The sequence below is a fragment of the Pan paniscus genome, chromosome 16 (genome assembly GCF_029289425.2).
Source record: "Pan paniscus chromosome 16, NHGRI_mPanPan1-v2.0_pri, whole genome shotgun sequence".
NCBI lineage: Eukaryota > Metazoa > Chordata > Mammalia > Primates > Hominidae > Pan > Pan paniscus.
Window position 1 is genome coordinate 8,059,122 of NC_073265.2, and position 23,199 is coordinate 8,082,320.

Consider the following 23,199-nt stretch of genomic DNA (forward strand, 5'->3'; position numbering starts at 1 on the left):
TTCCCCTTTTCTGAGTAAGAGCATAAAATTCTGAGAAATGAGGATTGCCATAAATCCCCTCTTAAGGGAGTTTTCTGCCACGAATAAGACAGAACGTTGACAACAGGGCTGGGTGCTTTTGTCACATCTGTGACTCTTAACACTTTGGGAGGCTGAGGCTGGACAGCCTGGGCAACATGGTGAGACCTCATCTTTAACAAATATTAAACATTAAAAAAAAATTAGGCAGGCATGGTAGCACACATCTGTAGGTAGTCCCAGCTGCTTGGGAGGCGGAGGTGGGAGGATCACTTGAGGCTGGATGGAGGCTACAGCGAGCTGTAATCGCAGAGTTGCACTCCAGCCTGGGAGACAGAGCGGGAAGCTCCCCTGCAGTTCGGAGAAGTGGGGAGGTTCCCAAATTCAGGTCACCTCTGAAGGCGACAGACTGGCCCTGGTTCTCCTCCGCCTCCCTACTCTGTCCCTGCGGCTGGTTTGCAGTTCACCCTCCTCCCCTCAATAACCAGCTCAGGGAGAGGCAGGACAGCTGTCCCGCTGGGAAGAAGGCACCTGTGGCGACTTGGCCTGGGTCTAACCTCAGGGTGTGCCCACACATGGCCTTGCCAGGAGAGGACAGCCAAGCCCTCTTTTTGACACTATGTGTGTCTATGTTGAGAGTAGAATGTTTTGCTTTCCTTCATCCCTCTGTGTGTGCCAGTGACTCAAATCATAGTGAGAGTGCACTTAACTATGATACTTGTTGGTGTGTAAAATACAAAGCACTACATGGAGTAAGAAAGGGTGAGATGCAAAATTTTGAGGCCACAGCACGGAGCAGGATCCTGGAGGCTCCCTGCTGGGCTGGGCAGAGCTTTCATTTCTAGAACCTGGGGCAGATCCCACAGGACAATAAAAATGGACAAGACCATCAGAAGGTCCCATGTAGGGCCAGGAAGCCAGGGCAGTGGGGCCAGTGTCTCAGAAGCATGATACCCACTGGTGGGTGAAAAGAAACAGAGAGACATCAAGCTCTCCATCAGATACCTAGAGCAGTGTTGCCTGGGGCTTCACTTCCAGTCCACTGATCATATTACAAAGGGCCATAGGAGACACTCAAAAATTCCTTAATTGAAATGAATTGGTCAGAAATAATGGCAAGTTTAAAGCCTGGAAGATCACACCGGTAGAAACAGAAAAGGCATTTATCACAGCATGAGCTCTGCTTTGAGTTCCATTGAAATTTGGTGACTAACGATTGATTCCCAGGAGGGTGTTTCAGAAATGTGCGGTGGATTTGCCTTAAAAACACACGGATGGAGGTAAATGTCAGAATAAGCTGAGGATGTGCCTTGGTCATAAAGATGCTTTGCCTCTGCACTGCACCCAGGGCAATGGTCCTGCCTTGCAGATGTAGCTGTGGAATGCCCACTCCCTCTCCACTCCCAGCAGCTCTGCAGAGTGAACCCTGTGTGCAGAGGTGCTGGGCTGAGCTAGCTGCCTCTTTCCCATGTTCACTGTCTCTAAGGGTTACCACTTGTGGCAGATCCTCCCTTTTATTTTTTAAAAGCTAGATATACTTCATCTTCGCTCGTCAATTTATCACTGACTCCATTACCTGATTTGCATTTTCAACCTGAGTTTGCAGAGGGCCCTGCATCCGAATTTGGTCTGCAATGCCCACAAAGGCAGCCTGGGATCCACCTCCTTAGTTCTTGCCATCTACAGGATGGCTACTCTCTGCTCTGGGCAACAGGCTGCAACTGAGCAAATGCTCCATTAGAACATCAGTGAGGCAGAGATCTTTGCAGAGTCTCCTTGATAGCATGCAGGTTTATCCCAGCCAATTCCTTCCATTCATTAAGTGACATAAATGGGACTGAAGCCACCCTTCACCTCTTCTGGGCCAGCAAGCACAGCTCAGAAAAAGACACGAGTATAGATTATTTGTAAATTGCACACCTAATTATAGGTAACAACACACACATATTCACCAGTGCCCAAAGAACTACTTGGAAGGAGAGGACATGGCTTAGTCGAATCCATCCCTGGGACTACAAAGGCACAGCAAAGCTTACTGACATCACACAGGGTCACTGCCCACATTCATCCAGCAAAAACTGGTCATGGCATGACCCACACCCCTGACTCGAGCAATCAGAATGCCCTGGTCTTCATCCTGTCATTCATACCTGAGAAATGGACTCCAAGCCTCCCATGCAAGTTTTGCAAATGTGTTTAATAACAGGTTCAGCTAAGAAGAGGAAAACTGAGCCTTTGCCATCCTAAGACAAAGGGGTCTTAGGATCCTTGCAATGTTCAGGAAGAGGTTAGAACAATCTATTAAGGTTAGACATAGAGCCTAAATTGGGTCAGAGCTTGCAGACAGTGTAACTGCAGGGTAGCATAGATAATGTTAAATGGCAAGAATGGGGTGCATCTGGGAGAGCCCTTCCTTCTCTCCAATCCTGGCCCTTAGGAAATGCACTGGAAAGTACATGAGGAGGGCTTGCCAAGGCAGATGTAACACGTTTTTGAGGGCATCAAAGTCAGAGCACCCAACAGTTATCAAGAGAAAGAGAAGCCAGGGAGTTCAGGGGCTGTGGGGGCAAGGGGCCCTCATCACCCTGCCAAGAGCCTCCCTGACTCCTCTTCCTCCTTCAGAGTTCTCACTTCCCCCTGCAAGGAGTTATCTAAAACATGCCAGCTGCTTCTTTTTAAAGGCATATTGGAGGAATATGACATAGAGTAAAAATTAGCTAAGAAACTGGCAGACTTATCTAGGACAAAAGAAAAAGAAATGAAGGCCATGGAAAGAAATGCAAAACACAAATCTGCAATCTGGCCATCCTCGTAGTGTGTGTGCATTTACACAATACCAGTGACGATACTAATAGCCATAGGGTTCCATGCAACTCATTTTAATAGCTAATGACAGGATTTGGACCTTTTGGATTTTGCTATGTTTCAGTTTGTTTTTCGAAGAACAGACTGGCAGAGAAGGAGCTTTACTCTCCCTGAAGCTCTCCAAAGAAGGAGATGAGTCTCACCTCACCAGCAGGGCCTGCACAAACGCTCAACACCCTGCAATGTTGTTTCAATACCAGTGACCAGGATTCTCAAAGGCTATTTGATGAAATGAGTCAAGCTTCCTACCAAAAAAAAAAAAAAATGTGGATGTGAGAGTTTCAGTTAGATTTATGGCTAAATTTGTTTAGAAATTTTTGAATTAAAGAAGCTAGTTAAGAAGATGAGGAACCTGCATTTAACCTTCTAATTCATTTAGAAATATATAGAAAAAATGTATAGAAAGTATACAGAATTTTTTTTTTAATAACAAGATTCAGCTTTTTCCTTCATATGTAGTTTACCCAAAACTGAAAAGTTAAGTCAGGGGCTATCGCCCTAAATGCCTACACTGTTTTTGTTTGAGTATTTAACCGTAAACCTTGCCTTTAGGAAAAGGGACCAGGGCTCAGGAGGAGAGGAGGATCTGTCCCCAGCATACCCGACGCGGCCATCATGGCCATTACAGGGGCCTTGTTGGCATCTCATGGCCATCTCCTTAAGTAAGTAGCCTTGCATCTAATCAGAATGTTCATTTCACATTCCGTGGTTAAAAACACTGCTGTTGCTATGACTACCATTACTAGATAACTGGCAACCCCCACCTGTTTAACAATGTCTTTTGTCTTCACAGCAACCCTATAGACTGAATCCTGACATTGAGCCCATCAGAGGTAAGTTGGCTCCGAGAGGTGAGGTGACTTCTCCAGATTGCCTCAGTTAGCAAGACTGAGACTCAATCACACATCTTAGCGAAGCCAAAGTCTGTGATTTTACCTGCTAAAAAATGCTGCTCTACTTCACCAAATCAATGGTCAATAATAGACTGTTTCCTTGGAAGCACTCCATAATAAACTTTGGAAACTCTGAGTTTCCCCCTTCGCTGAAACTCACCTCCAATCCCAGGTTGCAACCAAGCAAACACACTCGCTCCATGTTCCTGCCTGTGCAGCTTTCACCACAAGTGTGGAGCTGAATATGTGGAGCAGTGGAGTTTGAAGGCCAGTACAGTGGTGCAACATTACATGGTTGAAACAAAGTTCCAAAAGGTGCTCACCGTCTGAGCTTTGGAAATATAACTTCATGGGAATGATTTCCTTTAAGAAGCTCTGTGCATAAGTGTTACAGTTTATGGGAGGCCGCTGTTTTGGATGAGCCCCTGCACCAGGCCCCAGCATCTCAGAACAAACCAGGATGGCCTCACTCATGTTCCACATAATCCAACTGAACTTTGAAACAGGCCAGTTTTCAAAAATCCCCAAGAGGTTCTAGTTTATCTGAGTTAATGTAATAACGAAGTCCCCTGTGTTTTAACACTATGAGGAAAGTAACTGAAATGACCAGTCCACTCTTTGCTCCCTGTTTCTGCTTTCTTCAGCCCTTTTGTGCCTAGGAAGCCAACCTCATCAGCTCATTTCATCTGAACACTTACTCTGTTTTACAGAATGAGGAGCTTCTCAATTCTAGAATTGCAAATAAAAGCCAATTAATCTTTAAACTAAATTGGTGGTAATTGTATTTTGACATAACCATGAAGAGAAGCTGAAATTATGTGAAGCCTCTCACTAGTGGTGACTAGTTGTCTCTTGTCCCACACCAGGCAGTTGTACTTCTCCTCCTTTTTGTCACTGAGGAGTTTTAGATGCCTCCTCCCCTGGTGGTCCTTAGTCACATCTCTAAGCTAAACATGTACCTTCAGACATTTGGCCCAAATACATTTTCTTATGTAATACAGCACTAGAGTAGACTGAAGTAAAGAGAGTGTACAACTAGAGAGGAATTGTTAAAGCATGAATGGCCAGGAGACATTGGAGAGGGGATGGATAAACACAATGTGGCATGTGGTATATCTATACAGTAGAATATTATTCAGCCTTCAAAAGGAAGAACCTTCTGACACATGCAACAGCATGGATGAGCCTTGAGGACATGATGTTGAGTAAAGTCAGTCAGTCACAAAAGGACAAATACCATAAGACTCCACTGGTATGAGGTCCCTAGAATGACCCCAGAATGGTCAAAGTCATAGAGACTGAAAGGAGAACAGTTGTTGCCAAGGTCAGGGGGAGGGAAAGGGAGTTAGTGTTTCGTGAGTACAAAGTTTCAGTGTGGGAAGATGAAAAGGTCCTAGAGATGGGCGGTGGAGATGGTTGCACGACAACGTGAATGTGCTTCACACTAGTGAATGGTCCCATGAAAATGGCTAAGATGGTACGGTGGATGTGTATTTCACCACAAAATAATGAGCATGAGGATTTTCTTTAAAATCTCATTCTGACAGAAGAAAATGACATCTCAAAAAATAATAGTGTAAAGGATTTCCTAAAAGAAACTTACCCCATAACTAGGGCTTCAGTTAAAAATTATTTCCCCAAATACTGAATGGATATGCTGTAAACAAAGCCAAGATTTCAACTATCATTTAAGCCTACTGAAACTGAGGTGAAGAACTGAGGAAGCTGGGCCAAATATCAGCTACTTGATCATTTAAATGCCTTATAATTGAGCTGAAGCACCTGGAGCGATGCCAGATTCCTGAGTCCCTGTCAGTAGATTACATGTATGCCACTGTTTGTCCCTCAGACACTACTGCTTCTGTAATCACTTGTCTTCCCCTTTAGGTCCTGGGAAGACAGGTGTATACAGTTACACTGATTTGTTTTCTCTAGACTTGACATCAGCTTGAAAACAACTGCAGTTTATATACCAATTTTCCTTTCATCCCTTGGGTCTAGCCACCATAGCCTCTGCTCTGTTTTTCAAAGGAAACAGAGCCAAAACTGAAGGGATATTTTAAGAAATTCTTCTTCACTGCAGCTGGGTCGGCCTCCAGGCTCGTACAGATGACCCTCGAGTGATCTGCAACAGCAAATAAGAACTAGTTTCTTAGGGGCTGGGCATGGTAACTCATCTAGAAATAAGTTAGATGTGGTTCCATCCTCTAGGAGAATATACTCAATGTAGTAGTTTTTGCAGATAAATGACAGTAATTCATGCAAGCTCATGAATATATAGTAAGTCCTGCAGAAAAGCACAAAAGCACAATTCTAGGTGGGAGGATGGAACTGGCTCCACAGAGAGGTGGACTTGGATGTGGATAACTTTTATCACACTGCACAGAATGCTTAGGGGTGGTTAGCAGGCTAGTCTAGCTAGCCTCAAAAAAGTTGTAATTCTAAATTGTACTATCAATTCAGTAAAAGGAAAACCATTTTAGCTTAAGCTGTTAGTCATTTTGCAATGTATCTGTGTATAGCTGCAGAGCAATAGTCCTCAAACTTAATTCAGCATGACTATAATATAAAAGCATACATTTTTAAAAACTGTATCTGGTTTAGAAGTATTTAAATTCAGTTACTCTAAAGTGTATTTGTTTTTAGGATGGGGCGGCTCCACGCTTCACGGATTATTTGTTTCCTAAGCAGTCCTTCTCTCTTACATCAAACGTCTTGTTGTCTTGTTGATTCCATTGTAAATGGCTTCACAGTTCCTGTTGAATGGTTCATTTCTATAATAATGTTTTGTAGGTTGTTAAATAATAAATCATGGTGCTGCTTCTGTGATCTAGCAACAGAGTAGATAAGAGCAGGAAATCTAGAGGCAGATCCACTCCTGGAGGGCCTTGGGTGGGATCCAGGACACACTCGTGTGATGAGGACATTCAAGATGCTAGCCTGCCAAGCAGCGGTGTTTCCTCATTGGTTCATTCCTTTCCATGTCTTTTTCTACCTCTAGCTCCTACAATGACAAAAATCTACTCCCTCACAGGCTAAGATATGCTCTGATAATTCTGATATTTCTCTACCCCCTCTTTTATTTCTACTTTCTGGAAAATAGTAAAATGGTCCTTAAGGAGACACCTTAATTGTGTATCTTCTAAGAAATTTGGAGAGACCTATGTAGAGAGGAAATGGAGAAAATATTTCCCGGAAACAGGCCTTCTGGTCTACTCTAACAACCCTTGTCAAGCAAAATGCTCACACAGCGCCAGCCCACTTGGCTCCTCCCAGTGGCGGCTGTGTCCCCAAAGGGGCCTCCTCGAATCTTCATGGGGTGTTCTTTTCAGAGCTGTGGGAACACCACACCTCCCACCCTGCTGACACTTGACTTCCAAAATGGCAGTGTTTAAACATTCAACACAAACCATCACTGAGTGCATGTTCTGCTGTCTGCATGCACTCTGAGAATACACACTAGTCTCCATTTATCAGGCGCAGTAGACGTGGTGCTTGTCAGGGTGGGCAATGCTCTGGAAGTGCAATTGTGTATCAATTTGGGGTTGTCATGTGAGCACGCGTGTGTGCATGTGTATGTGTGTGCACGCAGGTGCGCGTGTGTGATGCAAAGAGAATGCACACACAGCAGGCAGCTCAAAGCCAGGAGGACAATAGCAGGATATGCCCTTGAAAACTACATGAGTCAAAAGGAGAAAATCTCCCACGTGCAGGAAAACGTGTTCATGAATACTCATCTAAACTCACTTATTTTAGCATCTGTAAAACAGAGACTGTGCATGTGGTCTGAAATACAGAGATAAAAGTTCCAAAGGAGTTACAGGTGTTCTTGGTGCTGAGGAGGAATGGGGGCCCTTTTCTCTGAGGTGGCTGCCTGTCCACATTCACCCGACCCTTGGAGGTCCCTTCAAAGGAAGGCCACCTCCTTTGGAAGCTTTCAGCATCCTGCTTCAACATCCCATAGTTATGGTCCAAACTGTGTCCCTCCAAATTCATATGTTGAAATCCTAACCCCCAAAGTGACTGATTTTGGAGGTGAAGCCCTTAAAAAGGTAACCTGGGTTAAATGAGGTCATCAGGGTGGGCCCTGACCCTATATAACTGATGTCCTTATGAGAAGGAGATCGGGACACACAGACGGACACCAGGGATGCACGTGCAGAGGAAAGACCGTGTGAGGACACAGCAGGAAGGTGGCTGTCTGCAGGCCAAGGAGAGAGGTCTCAGAAGACACCAACCTGGCTGACATCTTGATCTTGGACTTCCTGCCTCCAGCACTGTGAAACAGGAGATGTGTGCTGTTTGAGCCCCCAGTCTGTGGCATTCTCTTACAGCTGCCCCAGCCACCAGCAAATTCCCCTTCCTAGGGTTCCTGTGGCCTCGCTCTGGTGGCCTCTAGAGACAGCTGCCCTGTATAAGACCAGGGAGGCCCACCCACCTGGGCACAGCCCAGCACCCAAGGGAATGGGCTCATGTGTGGTGCCCCTGCTGGGTACTGGGACCTTTCCTTGTCTTGAGGGCAGCCCTGACCCAGGTTTCTGGCCTCAGAGACATCTTCCTCTTACATTGCTTGCATAGACCAAAACTGTTAAGAAGCACTGGCCGGGCCGAGATAGCGCCACTGCACTCCAGCCTGGGCAACAGAAGAAGAGTCCATCTCAAAAAAAAAAAAAAAGAAAGAAAGAAAGAAAAGAAAAGAAAGAAGGAAGGAAGGAAGGAAGGAAGGAAGGAAAGAAAGAAAGAAAGAAAGCATTTCCCAGTGCTTAAGAACACTGCTTCCCATTGCCCAGAAAGGGGCCATCATCTGCGTGCTGCTCAGAACCACTCTTCGTTTGGCCTGGCTGGCCTGAACTCCTTCTTTGGATGACAGGACTCTCCATTCTGTTTTGGACAGCAAGTGGGTGCTGTGACTGATGGCCAATGATCAGGACAATGATGCAAATGTTCCAAAATCCCTCACAGACACAGATCTCCATTTCAGCCACGGTGAGCTGGGTGTGCCCTGAGCAGCCGTGCTGGCCTCTGTCTCCATTTCCATGTGGGGAGGAAGCATCAGCAACAAGGTCCGCCAGGCTCAGGGAATCAATGGCTCTGTGAACTTGGGTGAGTTTCTTGCCTTCTTTTTTCTTCAGTTTCTTTGTATACAAATGTGAAATTATATGTGTGGCCAGGGTTGCTCTGTAGTGTCCTCCAAAAATTCAGATCAGATTATATTAGTTTCTTTGCATAGAATCCGTATATGACATCCCACTGACCTCAAGATTAATTTCTGGCTCTTAGCAGCACTCATTCATTCATTCACTTAACAAACATTGATCTCCTATGATGTACCAGGCATTATTTTATTTGGTAGGAAAACTTCAGTGAATTAAAAAGGACAAAAGGGCCTGCCAGACTCCCCCTTGCTGGCTCCTGCACAGCATGCCGGGCCCCACTGCTGCCATGACAGGCCCTTTCAAATGCTCCATGGAAGATCTCAGTGACCTGCTCTCAGACAGCAGTGGCTGCTACAGCCTCCCAAGCCAGCCCTGCAATGAGGTCACCCTGATGATTTACATGGGCAACACATCTGTGGATCAGGATATCCCCAAGCTTCAGAAACTGGGCAGTATTCATGCCCTGAATACCACTGAGGGCAGGTCTTTCATGCACATAAACAATGCCAACTTCTCCAAGGACTCTGGCATCACCTACCTGGGCATCAAGGCCAATGAAGTGCAGGAGTTCAACCTCAGCACCTACTTTGAAAGGGCTACAGACTTCACTGACCAGGCCTTGGCTCAAAAGAATGGCCACGTGCTCGACCAGTGCTGGGAAGGTTACAGCCATCTCCAGCTCTAGTTATCATGTACCTCATGATTGTCAGAAGTTGGACATCAAGTCCATCCTGAGTATCATGAGGCAGAACTGCGAGATCAGCCCCAATGATGGGTTCCTGGCTCAGCTTTGCCATCTCAATGACAAACTAGCCAAGGAGGGGAAGGTGAAACCCTGGGGTGCCCCTACCACCTTTGCTCGAGAGGTTCAGTGGGAGAGGCCCTGGTTGAAGGTATCCTGTGACACTGTACCCTGATCCCAGCATCATGAGCCACTTGCCCTCAAGTCTGTCTCAACAAGTCCTGGGCCACTTCCCTACATGAAGCTTGCTAAGGAGGGCATCCTTGCTCCCTGGTTGTCCTGTTTCTGTAACTTATGATGTCTTTTCCCTGAAGTGGGGACTCAGAGAGGGAAGTCCTATAGCCTGCATGATTCTCAGTGGCCAGGGCAGGAGGTCTGCAGAAATGTAAGGCCTGGGATGTAAAGGGCCCCTCATGATTGCCCTTCCCAAACCCTTGGATACTTCCTGAGTGAATACCTCAGCACCAAGAGCGCTAGCAAAGGAGCTGTGCAAACACAGGCTGTTCTCCTTACCACATCTGTGCCCCCCTAGTGTCCCCCACAGTTTTCCACGTGCTGTGCAGAGATATTGCTGTCGCATCATAAGGTCTGAAGCTTGTCCACTGACAATCCATCAGTTGTCAGTGGACAGAACTTTTCACTAGAGGCTGTATTTTAATTATTTCCTTAGGATTAATGGTACCTACACAAAGAAGCCCTTAGGTGGGCAACAAATTTTCCTGAAGGACTCTCCTAAATTCATAGAGCTTTCAAAATGTGAATCTTTGGAAGGCTTGAGTTCGGAATCCACTGCTTTGGAGTATTTCCCTTGGACCTATCTCAGTCACTTTGTTTGTGAGAAAAGCTATGTCTTGGACATGGTTATATTTTTCCCTTTTAGAAAACAAGGTGTTGAAGTCCAGCCTATTTAAAAACCCCATCATTTGCAAAATTACAAGGGTTTTGTCCTGAATTACAGTGTTGGTGAGCCCAAGGCACTCGTGCTAGGTGCTTTATTTCTTGGTTGCTAGTCCAAGATCAGAAGGAGGAGATAAACCAGTGACACTATAAAGCAACTACACAATCAAGTCTACATAACCACCAGCTAACAACATGATGACAGGATCAAATCTGCACATACTGTTATTAATCTTAAACGTAAATGGACTAAACACCCCACTCAAAAGGCACAGCGTGGCATCTTGGATAAAGAAGCCAAAGCCAATTGTATGCTATCTTCAAGAGACCTCTCACATGCAGTGATACCCATAGGCTCGAAGTAAAGGGATGGAGAAAAATCTATCAGACAAACAGAAAACAAAAAAAGAGCACCGGTTGCTATTCTTATTTCAGACAAAACAGACTAAACCAACAATGATCAAAAGGACAAAGAAGGATATTACCTAATAATAAAGGGTTCCATTCAATAAAAACACTTAACTATCCTAAATATATATGCACCCGGCACTGGAGCACCCAGACTCATAAAACAAGTTTGTAGAGACTAATAAAATCACTTAGATAACTGCACAAAATAATAGTGAAATAATTCAACCCCCAACTGACAGTATTAGACCTATAATCAAGGCAGAATACTAACGAAGATCTCGGGATAAAAATTCGACACTTGATCAAATGGACCTAAAAGACATCTACAGAATACTGCACCCAATAACAGAATATACAGTCTTCTCATATGCACATGCCACATACTCTAACATTTACCATATGCTAAGCCCATAAAGCAATTCTCAACAAATTCCAAAAAACGAAATCATACCAGCCACACTTTCAGACCACAGCACAATAAAAATAGAAATAAGTACCAAGAAAGTCTCTCAAAACCATACCATTAGATGGAAATTAAATAATCTGACCCCGAATGACTTTTGGGTAAAGAAGGAAATTAAGACAGAAATCAAGAAATTCTTTGAAACTAATGAAAACAAAAATACAACATGCCAGATCTCTGGGACACAGCTAAAGCACTGTTAAGAGGAAAGTTTATAGTGCTAAATGTGCACATCAAAAAGTTAGAAAGATCTCAAATTAACAACGTAACATCACACCTAGAGGAACTAGAAAAACAAGAGTAAATAAATTCCAAAGTTAGCAGAAGAAAGGAAATAACCAAAATGAGAGCTGAAGTAAACGAAATGGCTTACAAAAGATCAATAAAAATAAAAGGTGGTTCTTTGAAAGAATAAGTAACATTGACAGACAAGTAGCTAGACTAATTTTTAAAAAGAGAAGATCCAAAAACACACAATCAGAAATGACAAAGGAGACATTACCACCAACCATAAAGAAATTCAAAAAACCCTAAGAGTCTATTATGAACACCTCTATGTACACAAACTAGAAAATCTACAAGAAATTGATAAATTCCTGGAAACATAAAACCTCCCAAGATTGAACCAGGAAGAAACTGAACCTGAATTGACCAATAACAAGTTCCAAAATTGAATCAGTAATTTAAAAAAAAAAAAAATCCTACCAACCGGGAAAAGCCCTGGCCCAAATGAATTCAGAGCTGAATTCTACCAGGTATGTAAAGAATAGTTTATACCAATTCTGTGGAAATTATTCCAAAAAAATCAAGGAGGAAGGATTCCTCCCTAACTCATTCTATGAGGTCAGCATCATTCTGATACCAAAACCAGGCAAAGATACAGCAACAACAACAAAAAGAACACTTCAGGCCAATATACCTGATGAACATAGATGAAAAATCTTCAACAAAATACTAGCAAACTGAATCCAGTAGCACATCAAAAAGCTAATCCTCTACAATCAAGTATGCTTTATTCCTGGGATGCAACATTGCTTCAACATATGCAAATCAATAAATGTGATTCATCACATAAACAGAACTAAAAACAAAAAGCACATGATCATCTCAATAGAGACAGAAAAAAACTTTCTGTAAAATTCAACATCCCTTCTTGTTAAAAATCCTCAACAAACTAGGCATTGAAGGAACATATCTCAAAATAATAACATCCATCTATGACAAATCCACAGCCAAACTCACATCGAATGGGTAAAAGCTGGAAGCAATCCTCTTGAAAACCAGAACAAGACAAGGATACCTTCTCTCGCCACCGCTATTCAACATAGTACTGGAAGTCCTAGATAGAGCAATAAGGCAAGAGAAAGAAATAAAAGGCATAGAAAAAAAGACATACAAATAGGAAGAAAAAAAGTTGAACTATCATTTTCACAGACTATATGATTCTATACCTAGAAAATGCCATCATTTCTGCCCAAAGACTCGTAGATCTAATAAACAACTTCATCAAAGTTTCAGGATACAAAAATCAATGTACAAAAAATCAGTAGCATTTCTACACACCAATAACACTCATGCTGAGAGCCAAATAAAGAATGCAATCTCACTCACAATGGCCACAAAAAGAATGACATATGTAGAAATACAGCTAGACAAGGAGGTGAAAGATCTCTACAATAAGAATTATAAAACACTGGTGAAAGAAATCAGAGATGACACAAATAAATGAAAAAACATTCTATGCTCATGGATGGGAAGAATCAATATTGTTAAAATGGCTATACTGCCCAAAGCAATTTACAGATTCAATGCCATTTCTATCAAACTACCAATAACATTTTTTTCACAGAATTAGAAAAAACTATTCTAAAATTCATTTGGAACCAAAAAAGAGTCTGAATAGCCAAAGCAATCCTAAGCAAAAAGAACAAAGCTGGAAGCATCAGATATCACTTCAAACTATAGTATAACTCTAAGTAAAGCAGCGTGGTACTGGTACAAAAACATACAGACCAATGCAACAAGTCAGAGAAACCAGAAATAAAGCTGCATACCTACAACCATCTGATCTTCAACAAAGCTGACAATAACAAGCAATAGGGAAAGCACTCTCTATTCAATAAATGATGTTAGGATAACTGGCTAGCCACATGCAGAAGATTGAAACTGGACCCCTCTGTTTCACCACATACAAAAATCAACTCAAGATGGATTAGAGACTTAAATGTAAAACCCAAAACTATATAAACTCTAGAAGAAAACCTAAGAAATACTGTACTGGACATGGACTGTGGCAAAGACTTCATGACAAAGACTTGAAAAGCAATTGCGACAAAAATATTGACAAGTGATACTTAATTATTATGCACAGCAAAAGAAACTGTCAACAGAGTAAACAGACAACCTACATAATGGGAGAAAATATTCACAAACTATACACCTGACAAAGGCCTAACTTTCAGAAACTTAAGTTCCTTAATAAGGAATTTAATCAAATCAACAAGAAAAAAACAAACGACTCCATTAAAAAATGTTCAAAGGATATGAACAGACACCTCTCAAAAGAAGACATGCATGCAGCCAACAAGCATATAGAAAAATGCTCAATATCACTACTCTTTAGGGAAATGCAAATCAAAACCACAATGAGATACCACCTCACACCCGTGAGATTGGCTGTTATTAAAAAGTCAAAAAAGTAACAGATGCTGGTGAGGTTGCAAAGAAAAGAGAACACATATACTACTGGGGAATATAAATTAGTTCAGACACTGTAGAGAGCTTTCTGGAGATTTCTCAAAGAACTTAAAACAGACTATAATTCGACCCAACAATCCCATTACTGGGTATAGACCCAAAGAAAAAATAAATCATTCTACCATAAAGAGACAGGCATGTGCATGTTCATCACAGCACTATTCACAATGCCAAAAACATGGAATCAACCTAGATGCTTAACAGTGGACTGGATGAAGAAAAAGTGGTACATACATATCATAGAATACCTGCAGCTATAAAAAAGAATGAAATCATGTCCTTTGCAGCAACATGGATGGAGCTGGAGGCCATTATCCTAAGTGAATTAACTCGGAGACAGAAAACTAAATACTGCGTGTTATCACTTATAAGTGGGAGTTAAACATCGAGTACACATGGACACAAAGAAGGGTACAATCGACACTGGGGCTTACTTGAAAGTGGAGGGTGGAAGGTGAGAATTGGAAAACTACTTGTTGGGTACTATGCTGATTCCTTGGATGACAAAATTATTTGTACACCAAATCCCTGTAACATGCAATTTACCCATGTAAAAAACCTGCACATGTACCCTTTGAACCTAAAATAAAAGTTGGAAAGGTAAAACAGTTCCATATAGATTAAAGACTTAGTGGTAAAAAATTAGAACAATAAATACTTTAGAAGATAACCTAGCAGAAGTACTGTGTAACCGTTAGGAGAGGTATATCCTATTAGTCAAGACAGGATATGTGAGGGGAAACGAATATATTTTACCACATAAAAACTAAAAATTTTGTATGATCATAAAGGAAATGAGAGACTGAGGAAATAACTTCACAAAAATACATAACAGATAAAGAGTAAATGTTCATAATAGTCAAAGAGCAGTTCCTTGATAATAAAACCATATAAAAGAGAAAAGAGGCATATGGGTAAGAATATGATAGGCAATTCACGAAAGATGAATTCAAATGACCAATTAACATAAGAAATAATGCTGAAAGAAGCCAAAAAATGCAAAATAAAGCAATAATATGACACCAGTTTTTCACTGATAAAACTGGAACATCTTAAAATAATGCCAATTGCTGGTGAAGATGTAGGGAAATGGTCACATTTATACAGTGCTGGTGGGAATATGAATTACCACATCTCTCCTGGAAAGCAACCTGCCAATCTGTTCAAATTTACAAATGTGCTTCCAGCCAGCAATGCAAATGCCATAAATACCTTCTACAGAGACACATAATATAATACAGACAAAGATGTTTTGTGTAGCATTACTTGTAGTGGGGAAAACTGAAAGCGGGTAGCCATTACAAATAATGAATGATTTCTGTGTCTGTTGACCTGAAGGATTGACCAAGATGTATTGTTAAGTGAAACAGAAAAAAAATGAATGTATAGAAAAATATCTTTAATAAGAATCTAACCTTACAAAAAGGAAACAAAACATATATATGGGTATATGTCTTTGTATAGGATTATATGATTATAGAGAAATGTATGAAAGGGTATACATTGGGTTATTTCCATTGGTTCTCCTGGAGAAGACAAAAAGTTAGAAGATGGAAGCAGAGAGGAGATGGGGAAAGGAAGTAAAAAGGTGACAGCAAAATGAAAATTGCCAATGAAATGATGCTGAATATACTTGTATGATGGTATTTGTGTTTACATTTTTGCTCTTTTAATGAATTAAACTTACCACAAACTTGTCTATTTTACAGAAATCAGCTCTTAGATTTTCTGTTTCCTGATGTGCAAATTGCTACTTTTAACTTCATGTTTACTCTCTGCCATTCAATTTAGTTTAGTATATTCTGTATCATTTTAAGAACACATAATGTCGCATTTTTATCTGTATCTAAATTATTTACTTTTATATCTACAATTATTTAGAATTATAAGTTCATTATTGTTCCAAGTATAAACAGCACTAAAAGGGGAATAAAAGGATAAAAGACCAGAGACCCACATCCTCTGTGACCTAAACCCCATGTGGCTTGGCTGAAGCCAGCTCCTACACACCCTATAGGGATGCTGTGTAATAGCGCCTCCTCTTTGGACTAATCCAGCTCTCAAGGTGTAAGTGTTACAGCCCCTTAATGGAAATTTCTGCTGCTTCTCCTCAGCTCACACTCCCTCCTCCCTCCCTCTCACTTTCCCTCCTCTATTTCCCTCTGTTTTCCTCCTCATCCTCCTTTTCCTTCTCTTTCTCCCTCTCTTCTCTCTCTCCTCTGTCTTCTTCTCTTTCTCTTCTCTCTCTCTCCGTGAGTCTCTCTCTCTCTCACACACACACACACACACACACACACACACACACACACACACACGCACCCCTCACTCCCCATGCCCCACTGGCATCGGATGTTGAGCTCTGTCCACCAACCTCCCTGTGTTCACCTCTGCTAAGTATCTGCTTGTCTAACTCTCTCCCTGACCTGTCCATACTTGAGGGGCAGGAAGCTGTGTCCTGCAGCTATGTATTCTGAGGACTCAGCACACTCCCAGAACTCAACAGGTGCTCAACAGAGAATGGTTTCTTTTTAAAGTCTTCTTGAGAAATCAAAGCAGACACCATTAGCCAAGCAGACAAGGGCTAAACACAAATATTCTGCTCTATTTCTTTCCCCAACTCTACATTTGTTTGGATTAATGGAGACTATTCCAGAGGCAGGGCATGGAGAAGGCTGAGTATCTGTACACAGAATGCAGACATGCTGTTCTTTGTGTCTCATGAACTATGGATGAGCCAAAAAGCTGGAGACAGCTCAAAGCAGTCGGGAGGGTAGGCAGCCTCAGTAAAAAATCTGTAGTATAGAAAATCTCGAGGCCTTAAATAAGGACTTCTGTCAGAAGTGAAGACTGTAACCCACAGGTAGCACACCTGGGCTCGAGTCCACCCCGAGGCCAGCTTTTGTGAGTAAAATGTTATTGAGACATCACCACACCCATCACTGCACATAAGTTACAGCTGCTTTCACTGCCTGGCCATAGTAGGTACCATAGAAATCCGCTGGTCCACACGTCTCAAGGATTTATTATCTAGCCCCTTACAGAAAAACTTTGCCAACTTCCTCCTCTAAGAGGTGAAAAGGGTCACTTTGCCTGTGCCAGAAAATGAGCTCCGTGAAGGAGGGGTCTGTCCCTGCTGTATTCAGTAATGTGTCTGGGGCACCTGGAGAGGCGAGGTTGCACGCAGCACCTAACACACAGAAGCAACAGCCTGCATTCTTGATTCAAAGGCCCACCCAGGAAACACACAGATGATGTTCTCATTTTACTTCATGTAAAACTCCCAAAAGGAAGCATATATTTTAAGAGTGAAGAATGAGAAGGTAGTGTTTCTAATATGGCTCATGGAATTCCTCCTCTGTAATAGACAGAAGATTTAGGGTGAGTGTGACAGCCATGCCTGCCCCCACATAAACTAAATTTAAAGTTAACAGGTCAACAGCTGCACACAGGCAATGTCAGTCAATAAACATTACTGGTCTATACCCACTACAACTTATTTCTTTTAGTGGCCACAGAGCAGCTGGTAAACAATCCTACTTGTTGCTTTGTTTTACTTTTTGTTTGGAAGAGGCAGAGGCGAAGCTTTAGGATTCTGGAAAGAAAGGAAGGAAAGAAGGAAGAGAGGAAGGGAGGGAGAAAGTAAGGGAGGAAGGAAAGGAGAAAGCTAGGAAGAGAGGAATAGAGGGAGGAAGGAAGGGAAAGAGAATGATGACAGGAAAGAGAGAAGGATGACGGGAAAGAGAGAAGGATGAAGGGAAAGAGAGAAGGATGACGGGAAAGAGAGAAGGATGAAGGGAAAGAGAGAAGGATGAAGGGAAAGAGAGAATGATGACAGGAAAGAGAGAAGGATGAAGGGAAAGAGAGAAGGATGACGGGAAAGAGAGAAGGATGACGGGAAAGAGAGAAGGATGACGGGAAAGAGAGAAGGATGACGGGAAAGAGAGAAGGATGAAGGGAAAGAGAGAAGGATGAAGGGAAAGAGAGAAGGATGAAGGGAAAGAGAAATGGCTGAAGGGAAAGAGAAATGGCTGAAGGGAAAGAGGGAAGGAAGGAAGCAGGGAGGGAGGAAGAAAGAAAAAAAAAGACAAAACAAAATACAAACCAGCCACAAAAATTTAAAGGATAAGTTTCTTAGTCCATTTTGCATTGCTATAAAGAAATATCTGAGACTGGGTAATTAATACGAAGAAAAGGTTTATTTGGTTTATGGTTCTACAAGGCACTGGCATCTGCTTGGCTTCTGGTGAGGCCTTGGGAAACTTTTACTCATGGTGGAAAGGAAGGGGGAGCAGGCACATCACCTGGCGAGAGGGAGCAAGAGAGATGCCAGGCTCTTCTAATTAACCAGCTCTCTCGTAAACTCATAGAACAAGAATTCACCCATTACCACTGGGAAGACACCAAGCCCTTCATGAGGGATCCACCTCCATGACCCAAACACCTCCGACGAGGCCCCTGGCTATCACATTCAGTATGAGATTTGGAAGGGACAGATATCCAAACTACACCAGTGGGTATTTCACTTTGGGCTAGAGTCCTCACCCTCCCAGTGGGGAACACATTCTCTTTCGCTCATACTCCATCAAACAGGAATCAAGTTAATCCTAGCATTGAGAAATATTCTGGGAAATGTTGTTTTGTTGCAGTAAGGAACAAATTCATTTAAAAGAAAAGTGCATCACTTCCAAGACCAGACTCATATAATGGCTATCCTAACAACACAATAAAAAACAAAGCAGTCTGTCAACACGTGGTGCGTTTGTTCCAGTAACCTTTGGCTCTATTTTTCCTTAATTCTTTTGTTTTTATATGCTTAAGTTCTGGGATACATATGCAGAATGTGCAGGTTTGTTACACAGGTATACATATGCCATGGTGGTTTGCTGCACCCATCAACCCGTCATCTACGTTAGGTATTTCTCCTAATGCTATCCCTCCCCTTGTCCCCCAACCCCCAAAAGGCCCCAGTGTGTGATGTTCCCCTCTCTGTGCGCATAGGTTCTCATTGTTCAACTCCCACTTAGGAGTGAGAACATGCGATGTTTAGTTTTCTGTTCCTGTGTTAGTCTGCTGAGAATGATGGTTTCCAGCTTCATCCATGTCCCTGCAAAGGACATAAACTCATTCTTTTTATAGCTGCACAGTATTCCACGGTGTATATATGCCACATTTTCTTTATCCAGTCTATCATTGATGGGCATTTGGGTTGGTTCCAAGTCTTTGCTATCGTGAATAGTGCTGCAATAAACATACATGTGCATGTATCTTTATAGCAGAATTATTTATAATACTTTGGGTGTATACCCAGTAATGGGATTGCTGGGTCAAATGGTATTTCTGCTTCTAGATTCTTGAGGAATCACCACACTGTCTTCCACAATGGTTGAACTAATTTACACTCCCACCAACAGTGTAAAAGCATTCCTATTTCTCCACATCCTCTCCAGCATCTATTATTTCCTGACATTTTAATGATCACCATTCTAACTGGCTTGAGATGGTACCACATTGTGGTTTTGATTTGCATTTCTCTAATGACCAGTGATGATGATCTTTTTTTCATATGTTTTTTGGCCACACAAATGTCTTCTTTTGAAAAATGTCTGTTCATATCCTTCGCCCACTTTTTGATGCGGTTGTTTTTTTCTTGTAAATTTGTTTAAGTTCCTTGTAGATTCTGGATATTAGCCCTTTGTCAGATGGATAGACTGCAAAAGTTTTCTCCCATTCTGTAGGTTGCCTGTTCACTCTGATGGTAGCTTCTTTTGCTGTGCAGAAGCTCTTTAGTTTAATTAGATCCCATTTGTCAATTTTGGCTTTTGTTGTCATTGCTTTTGGTGTTTTAGTCATGAAGTCTTTGCCCATGCCTATGTCCTGAATGGTATTACCTAGGAGCTGGATTTTTGAAAAGATTGACAAAATAGATAGACCACTAGCCAGACTAATAAAGATGAAAAGAGAGAAGAATCAAACAGACACAAGAAAAATAATAAAGGGGATATCACTACTAATCCCACAGAAATACAAACTACCACCAGATAATACTATAAACACTTCTACACAAATAAACTAGAAAATCTAGAAGAAATGGATAAATTCCTGGACACACACATCCTCCCAAGACTAAACCAGGAAGAAGTCGACTCCCTGAATAGACCAATAACAAGTTCTGAAATTGAGGCAGTAATTAATAGCCTACCAACCAAAAAAAGCCCAGGACGAGACAGATTCACAGCCGAGTTCTACCAGAGGTACAAACAGGAGCTGGTACCATTCCTTCTAAAACTAAGCCAAGCAATATTTATCCTTAATTCTTTCTTTTGAGACAGTTTACAAAAAAAACGCACGTGCAATGTTTACTTCTAAATGCACCGCTCAACATCACCCCAACCCTAAGAACATCAACCCTGAAGGCCACTGCCTCCAGGGCTCATGCGGTGGCTCTCTCATTCACATGATACTGATGATAAAAAAAAAAAATAGCTGTTAAAGGAAATAGAGTGGGGGCTTAAGTTGCTATGGAGAGTGCCATTAGTATTCTCAAAAGCCCTTCTGTGAACATAAACTTCTTCTTGCTCACATAATGGATCAAAAAGGCAAGTTTCATCATGAAAGCTGTTTGGGGCAGAAGCGGGTAGCTAACACTGAATTTTAAATGAAAAGTATATTTCAGTCTTTGGTCTAGAATTTTCATATAATACAGATGCTCCTTGACTTCTGATGCAGATACGTCCCGATAAATCCATCATAAGTCCAAAGTATCAGGAATCCAAAACGCATTTAGTACACCAATCAACCCATGATTAAATAAAAAAAATCACAATTCAAATCAGCATAAATCAGGGCCTATCTGTAGATACCTGGGAGGAATGAGAAGGATCGTTCTATCCATTCCTTCTCACATCCTGTGCTTTTAACGTTGCAGAATGTGACATCCGCCTTTTATTACTTAATAGAGCTGTGTGCTCTTGGGCTATTTGTTTCACCTCACTGGGCCTCACTCTAAAGCATGGCAATAATACTAAATACTGGCAACAGCAGCAACTACATCACCTACTGAATGCTCACTGTGCACAGCACCTCATGCTGAGAGCTCTTATGCATTACCTTCTTTAGGCTTCACAACAATCCTGAGGCTACTGCCCATATTTCAGGAGGAAGAGCTATGATCCAGATGGGATTTGCACCTGGGGCTGACAACCGCAGAGCCCGAAGTCTTAACTTCTTTGTGTGTCTGTTACTTCATTGGATTATCATGAAGATTAATTAAATGTTGTCTATTAGGACATAACACAGTGCCTGCCACAGAGGATCCAAGTAGGAATTATTATTAAATTACATAATAAGGTCTTCCTATAAATATACTGATCTGTGAGGTTTTCACTTTGAAAGGAGAAAAGGCGGAGAGGCAGTTTAGAGCATATTTTAGAAACAAGAGCCCTTAATTCCCTGGGGAGGAGGTTATACATAATTTGATAGGCAAAAAAGACACTTTGGCATTTTAAGCAAAGAAATGGCAAGGCTGAGCCCTGGGAGAGCTCCCAGCAGCTCACAGCGAGCACAGTTTGAGCAGACAGCAAGTCGGGCAGGGGCCTGGAGAGAGAGAGCAGGAACAGGAGGGCTCTGGGAGGGCTGAGGGGAGCAGGGGAGCAAGGTCTTGGTGATACTCAAACATGAAGGATGCCTAACACTGGTATAAGGAAAAGGGTGTTATTTATAAGAAGAGGAAATCAGACAAAAGAGCTGACCAGGAATGTATAAGCAGGGCTAGGATGGAGCTGAAATGCCACTGCACTCATCTGCAATGAGACATCGGGTTACTGCTCCACCCTTGCAAGGGTGGTGTCAGTGGGGCTGAAGGGACGCTGAGCATTCACTGCCATGTGGCCTTCCAACTACACCTCCATGGGGAGATGCCTGTGAAAAAAGTATATACAGAATCCAGAGTCTCATAATATCCCAAATCTTCAGTCTACAATAGAAAATTACCCATCATGCTGGCTGGGTGCGGTGGCTGGGTGCGTTGGCTGATGGCTGTAATCCCAGCACCTTGGGAGGCTGAGACAGGCAGATCACTTGAGGCCAGGAGTTTGAGGCCAGCCTGGCCAAAATAGTGAAACCCCGTCTCTACTAAAAATACAAAAATTAGCCAGGCATGGTGGTGGGCACCTGTAATCCCAGCTACACAGGAGGCTGAGGCAGGAGAATCACTTGAACCTGGGAGGCAGAGGTTGCAGTGAGCTGAGATCATGCCACTACACTCCAGCCTGGAGAACAGAGTGAGACTCTTTCTCAAAAACAAAAACAAAAACAAAACAAACAAACAAAAACATGGCCAGGCATGGTGGCTCACCCAGCAATTTGGGAGGCCAAGGCGGGCAGATCATGAGGTCAAGAGATTGAGACTATCCTGGCCAACATGGTGAAAACCTGTCTCTACTAAAAATACAAAAATTAGCTAGGCATGGTGGTGCATGCCTATAGTCCCAGCTACTCAGGAGGCTGAGGCAGGAGAATCACTTGAACCTGGGAGGCAAAGGTTGCAGTGAGCTGAGACTGCACCACTGCATTCCAGCCTGGTGACAGAGTGAGACAGATGGACAGACAGAGAGAAAGAAAGAAAGAGAGAGAGAAAGAGAAAACAAATTACTCATCATGCCCAGAACCAGAAAGTCATAAGATGTATGGAAAAGAAGATTGACAGATGCCAACATCAAGATGATACAGATGCTGAAATTGTCGGACAAGGATTTTAAAGCAGTTGTCATAAAAATGCTTCAACAAGCAGTTATTCATTCTCTTGAAAGAAATTCCTAAAAGAAAAAGCTCAGAAAATAACTAAATGAAAACACAATTTTTAAAAACTCACTGGATGAGCTTAATAGTGAGGATGCCACAAAACAGACTGTATAGAATTGAGGACAGATTAAAATTATTTTACCTAATCTAAACCACAAAGACAAAGTAGACTGTAAAATAAATAATAAACAAACAAAC

At 42.2% G+C, this 23,199-nt stretch overlaps 1 protein-coding gene and 1 pseudogene across 2 annotated transcripts in view; one reads left to right on the forward strand and one right to left on the reverse strand.

Annotated features, from left to right (window-relative positions):
- The window catches only part of GABRG3 (gamma-aminobutyric acid type A receptor subunit gamma3), a 558,288-nt gene that overhangs the window by 310,779 nt on the left and 224,310 nt on the right, over positions 1–23,199 (reverse strand). The gene's annotated exons all lie outside the window — the stretch shown is intronic.
- On the forward strand, positions 9,073–9,942 carry LOC103783243 (dual specificity protein phosphatase 3-like; annotated as a pseudogene).